General features: G+C 44.1%; 1 protein-coding gene across 9 annotated transcripts in view; it reads right to left on the reverse strand.

The window, feature by feature from the left end:
- B3GALT1 (beta-1,3-galactosyltransferase 1) overlaps nt 1-6,337 on the reverse strand; it is a 187,806-nt gene extending 181,469 nt beyond the window's left edge. For all 9 annotated transcript variants that reach the window (XM_032113835.1, XM_032113824.1, XM_032113833.1 and 6 more), the window contains exon 1: nt 6,283-6,337. The gene's annotated coding sequence lies outside the window, so the exon portion shown is untranslated. The remainder of the gene's footprint in view (nt 1-6,282) is intronic.
- Nucleotides 6,338-6,635: the final 298 nt, after the last annotated feature.

Here is a 6,635-nt window from a genome sequence, read left to right on the forward strand (position 1 = left end):
GGTTAGGAAGGATGGTGTTACTGTGACTGGGAGAAGGGAAAACAGGGTCATCACAGACACACTGCTGGAGTTACTTGCCCTGCTGTGAAACCACATTTATTACTAAGTAACACTAAGTAGTAACACAGCACACAAATAATACATTTCTGATGTTTCTTTAAACCTCACTCTCACTGCTGCTGGCAATGCAGCAGCTTTTCCAAGTGACATGCTTTGAGTATCAAATGACTAGCCTGGCTTTGAACAAGGAACATGAAGAGATCCTTTCTATGTGGCAGGCTTCCAGCCTAACCTCTAATACAACTGGGAGGGAGGAGAAGAAAAGCTTTGGTTATTATTTTCATGTTACTATGAAATGTAGTTCACAAATGAAAGGTGATTAATTAGATAGCATTGGAGTTAAGACTGCTGTGTAGTGAATCCGTAGAGAGGCTAAGAAGGCATTAAAGGTATTTGAGTAAATATTGCTTTGCACTCCAATATTTTTAAAAGTTTCTTTGGTTTTAATTAAAAATAATTTTAACAGCAATCAACATGGATCAAATACCATATACCAGCATTCTCACGTCCCCATTCAGTGCAGTTGGAATAAGTGCTAGGAATGGCATTTTTCAGAGTTCGCTTTCTGTTTTATCTGGTCTGGATTTCTGGACACAGCATTAACCTGTCAGCCTTATGAGCTTATGAGTTTGCTGAGGTGAAAAAAAAAACAAACAAAAACCCAAAAAAATACCCAACAAAAAAACAAAGTCTGTGCTACATACAGATCATTTTTAAATCTATGAACACCCTTGTCTGATATGCCATGATACTTTTATTCCTCTCAGATATACATTCAAAAAACTCATAAGGTATGATACTTGGCAAAATTGAGACAAAGACCAGAATTTGTCTTTGAGCATAGAACTAATGCCATCATGATGGCAAAGAGCTCCAGAAGCACTCTGCAGGACTCAAGAGTGAACAAAAAGATGACAAATGAGCTTCAGTGTAGATATATGTAAGCTAATACATCTCATGGAAAATAATCTCAGTCACATACACACCATGCTGACAAACGACTGGAGAAAAAATCCAGCAGTCATTATCGACAGATCCCTAGAATTAACAGTTTTATGTACAACAGCAAGAAAAACCCTAGCAGAACACTGGATATCATGAGGAAAGGAATCAAGAAGAAGACAAAGCACATTTATACCTTGGTCCATCCACATCTCAAGTACTTCTGGTCTCTGCATCTCAAGAACAGACTCTAGTCAGAGATCAAAATATCAAAAAGATGGGGTGCCTGCCTTAGAAAAAGAGACTTGAGGGGCTTTTTAGTTAGTAAAGGAGACTGAATCAAGATATGATCAATCAAACCATGAAGATGGTAAATAAATTAATGTAAAGCTGCTTGCTAAATCCTTTAGTAATAGAACTAAGGGACTTTTTACAAAGCCACCACAACATTAGTTTATAAAGATTAGAGTGCTTCTTTACAAAGGTAGTAGTAAGCTTCTGGAACTTGCTGCCACAGGAGGTTGTGAAGATAGTAGAGCATCAGCAAGTTTGAAAAAGACAAGTTCTTGGTTTGCAGGTCCACAAATGGGCTCTAAAAACACTGAGCAGATATATACCTACCATCCCTAATATGACAAACAAGTATGCACGAAGAGTACAAGGGAATAGGTTCATAAAAAGGCTAGGTTTGTGTATAGTCCCTAACAGCATCCCTTAATGTCACTGTCGGAGACCAAACCCTGAGTATGCAGGTCCACTGGTCTGACACAGCAGAGCTTTTCTGATGTTCTTAACTTCAGTTTCCTTTTGTATCTTCTGTTAAGCTCTGAAAAACATCATGAAGGTTACACCTCTGCTTCTTATCAGCTGTGAAAGATGAAGGTAAGATTTGAATAACAGCAGTCCTTCAGTATAAATTCCAACACAACATCCTTTGCTAAGCAATAAATTAGTACTCTATCTTTAAACAAAAATAAGGGTCAGACCCAGGGGGAAATATTTTCATTACTCCAGGCAGTGTGACCCCAAAAAGCCACATCTGTTGTTCCACAGCAAGATCAGCTATTTCAGTGAAACTGTAGCCACCTGCTGAGGGACAAAAGAAACAAACATCATCCCCTCAAAGAGCTGAGCTGCAGAACTGCTCAAAGGGAAGTAAGGTTAGGCATGCAAGTCATTCACATTTTTACTAAATTAAGTCTCAAAAGATAGTAAGAGTTAAAGCCTACTGGTATTCAGATGGCAGTCTTTAAAAACTGAGTGCAAAAGCCAGTATCTATAGGGTGTTTTCTGCCCTGCTCTACAGAAACTGTTTATACATGAAATAGGCATATTATAATTGCAATATTTTGAGACTACTGATAATACAGAACATCTGCAAAGGGAAAAGGTATGCTGGCAACACTCCACAGAAATGAATAAATGTAGCTCCACAGTATTCACACAGGGTTTCAGTTATATAGCATTTTCTTCGTTCACTGCACTCTTCACCATTAGCTGCCTCACCAGTATTTGGTAACTTCTTGTTATTCAGATGCAACAAAATGCATACTTATGTATTTCACAAATGTATGCAGTGATACATTAAATTATACATTTACATATGCACTAAATTACACATCTTAATCCTTAAGGGAATAATAAAGTAGAGTTTAATGAATAACTATTGCAGATATCTAGATTATTCCCACTAGTTTGGGAGTTTGAATTGAGAGCTACAAAAATCAGAATGCAAGAGGGCTAAAAAGAGTGTCCACTCCCCACTACACATGCAATACCTGGCAATTTTACATTTTAGGTTGTGATACAAGAAGAGGGGTGTCTTGTAATTGAGATTTATAATTCATTATCACACCTTGATTCATCTCTGTATTAATAATAGCCACAAACAGGCCCAAGACTCTTGTACATCCTCTCTGCTCCTGGCTGTGCTTGGGAAAGCTGATCTCTTCCACCAATGTATCTGCAGTCTGTCAGTCAAAGAATGACCTGCCCATCTTTGCCTCTCTCTCTCTCTGTTGAAGAGCTGTGTTCTCAGCACTGGGAGCTGAATTACTGTTTAAGAATATCTTTTCTAAGTTCCTTGAGAGGTATTCACAGGAGACAGAGGTGCTCAAGCAGAGCACTCTTGGTCATTATGCCCATGGCACTGTTAGGCAGTAGATACTATCACCATTTGGAAACATCTGAGGCCTGTGAGTAAGCAACAACAGGAACACTTGGATGCTGAGGCATTTTATACTTCTGTTTATCTGGAGTTCTGCAGAGCTGCCATACATCAGCATTTAGAGTTGTTGTGTTTGATGGTGACACAGCTACGAGTCCATATTTTAACTGCAGTTCAAAACCAGCATTAGCTTTTCCAAAAAGATCAGTGTACCATTTGCATGATCTAAGACAACTAGGAGACACATCATTCATTCATCTTTTCCATGAGCTTCTGCAACTCTTCATTGGTTCAACTGAAGGTACATATGTACTTATTTCTAAACTGTAGTTATTTCTAAAAAGCATACCTCTTGTTTTCCCTAACTGTATCAAAAGAAATAATTTTTCCTATTAGTCATGGGAAATGACATCAATAATATTTTAGTATCCATTTTTATCTATTTAACTAAATAAGCAACAGGGTGGAGAACATGACAGAATTGACTGCTTCAGTTCCAGATTTCTCATTATATTACATGTAGTGATACTACCCTGTAAAAATCACTACTAAAAAGTATCTTAAGGAAATCCAGGACATCTCTGAGTGTTGTTTTAGTTGGGAAGCATACAGATGGACTCATTTTCTCTTATATAGAAGAAAACCATGAAAAGCAAGCTAAAAATTTCTGAATCTTCTGCATTCTCCTCTAACTTTTAACTAGGTATGAACATTATGTAATTGTAATACTTAAGAATATTAATAAGTCTACAACTGATTAATATTTTTTAACAAGTAAATACCTAATACACTTGTATTGACTTCAGTGGAATGATTGCTGCTCCAAAAAAGTTTATTACTTACTAACAGACAAAGAAGATGAAAAACACTGAATCAAGCACCCTTCTGAAACGATAGAATTGAAATATTTTGATGTTTTAGAAAAGGCTTCCACAGAACTGTGTATGGAGAAAGGTATTTAAGACAAAGATTGGCTATGTAGCAAATACATGGCATGCATTCTCCTGTATGCATGTCCTCTTGGGAATAGCCCCAGTGAAATGACTGTCACAAATTATGTCTACTCATGTGCTAAAGGTTCTACAGTTTACCCATTCACAAACTAAATTTTTAGATTAAAATTTGGTGTCACTCACGGGGGGGGGGGGGGGGGGGGGAGGGGGGGAAGCTTAGTGTTTTCAGCCTGTAATCTACAAAAAATCCACTGCTCTCTTCCACAAAACAACCACAAAAATTTGGGATTTTCTTTCCTAAAATAGCACACAAGGAAAACATGGGTGATGTTATGAGGCAAACGAGCAAAATTGAGTGCATCTCAGACATTGTATCATGACTGTGTGTGACATACTTGATACTTGGATGAGGATTGTTCTCTAAATTAATCTAAAATACTCTGATGACACTGACTCAGGTTAACTAAACGAGGTTTCTAAAAAACTGGTTTGACAATAAGACATTTGCTGAACCTGTACAGATCTATCCAGAATTAGGGATGTATGAGAACTGAAATTTCACTAGCAATTTATATTCTGTCAAAAATGTTATTTAGTGGGTAAGTATGCAGAGAGGGAACAATATTTAACCTGTATCAGCTCTAAATTTCACACCTCAAATCTTTTACACTTGTGCCTTCCCACAGCTGTAAAAATGGGCTTCAGCTCCCCAAAGCAGCGCATGTACGTGTTACAATGGTGTTTGCAGTGGTTATTCACCCTTGCATCTATCATGATTTAAAATACTTCTGAAAACACGCTATGCATCACGTGATTGAATACGTCCTTATAACTAACTAATCAGAATACTCTATCAAGAAAGAGTGAACAAGATCAATACACTCCTAGAAAGTAATAAAGAAAGCTTAAAGCTACAAAGGAACAAAACAAAACAAACCCCGAATCAAACTAAATGCTCTTTACATTTTCTGCAGACAGTGTTTAAAAGTTTAAAATGCCCAACCCAAGAGATGCAAAATAACCAACAGATAACACAAACTGTTTTCTCTTCAACTGTTAATTGTGGATGCTACCCTCCTCTTTATTTCCAGGACTGGAAGATCAGGTCCTTTATCACAAAGTCTGGCAACATCCTGGCAGATCCCTTGAAATGTTATATAATCAAGATACTTAATGTTTACAACGACATCTATAAAGAGCATCTAGAGGCTGTTTTTATCAAAATTAACAAGATTTGACAACACTTCAAAGCCTTCCAATATTTGTCTTCTATCACTAAAAGTACAGTAGGTTGAAGAACAATGGAAAGAAGTGTGCAGGGATAAACGGGATTTCATCTTTCTAATTCCTCCGTCTCAATAGCCAGTGGTCATGTATCAACCCCCACCAATACGCTTACTTTAAAATAACTTTTCTTTGAGCTAACGGTGTTAACTTTAAGATCCAGTCTGCGGCCGCATCACCACCACTGCCACCTTCGTTGTCTGACTCGCCCCGCTGGGCGTCCGGGAACACCTTCGAGTAAAATCCTCCCTTGAAAGGAAGTTCAACGCGCCGCCCCAAGACAAGCGCGGCCGCGCCGATCGCCCCCAGCGCCGGCCCGGGGCACGTCCGCGCTGCCGGCTGCCGCTCCCGAGCGGGCACAGCCGGGCCCGGGGCAGCGCCGTCGCCGGGACCCGCGGCACCCGCGGCACCCGCCTTTCCAGCCACCACCTCCGGCGGCCCCGCACGGCAGCACCGGGGCCACCGTTCGGCGGCATCGTTCGGCGGCCCTCCCTCGGCGACGGAGCGGAGGGGCAGCGCCGCAGCCCCTGCTGGAGGGCTGATGTCGCCCCCCGCCTCGGCAGCCGCAGGCACCGCCGGCCGCCGCCAGCCGGGCGAGGGCAGACGAAGTTCCCACCGCACCGCCGGTCCCGCCCGGGGACCGCTGCGCCGAAGGGCACGGCAAGGGGCGGTGGGGGACCGCGTCCCCCGCGACCGCTGCCCGCCGCGGCCCAGCGCCACCAGCCGCCCCCGGCATCCCGTCCGCCCGCCGCTCCGCCCGAGCCCCGCTCCGCCCGTGCCGGCACCGCTGCCCGGCGCTGCCCCTGGCCCCTTCAGCACCGAGCGCAAGGGATGCGCACGACGATGGGCACCCGCCTTTCCCCAGCCGGACCTTACCGGCCGCACTCGCCGCCCTCGCCCGCCCGGGCTGCCGCCGCTCCGCGCCGCGCTCCCGCAGCCGGGGCGCATCCCTGCTCCGCCCGCAGCCGCACCAGCCGGCAGAGCGCGCGCCGCGCGGGAGCGCAGCGCGGGCACCGGCGGAGCTCGCCCTCGCCGACTGACGCCGCCGGCAGCCAATGGCCGCCCGCGCGGCGCCGGGGGGCGGGACGGGGTGACGAGAACGGGCCAATGGGAGCCGCCCCGCGCGGCAGCGCTGCTTCCGGGCGGCGGGAGCCGCGGCGGGGCCGTGTCGTCCGTGTGCCCGCGGTCGGTGTCCCCGCAGGGGCGGCGTGCTCGGTGTCCCCGCGGTC

Source organism: Corvus moneduloides, chromosome 7 (assembly GCF_009650955.1).
Source record: "Corvus moneduloides isolate bCorMon1 chromosome 7, bCorMon1.pri, whole genome shotgun sequence".
Lineage (NCBI taxonomy): Eukaryota > Metazoa > Chordata > Aves > Passeriformes > Corvidae > Corvus > Corvus moneduloides.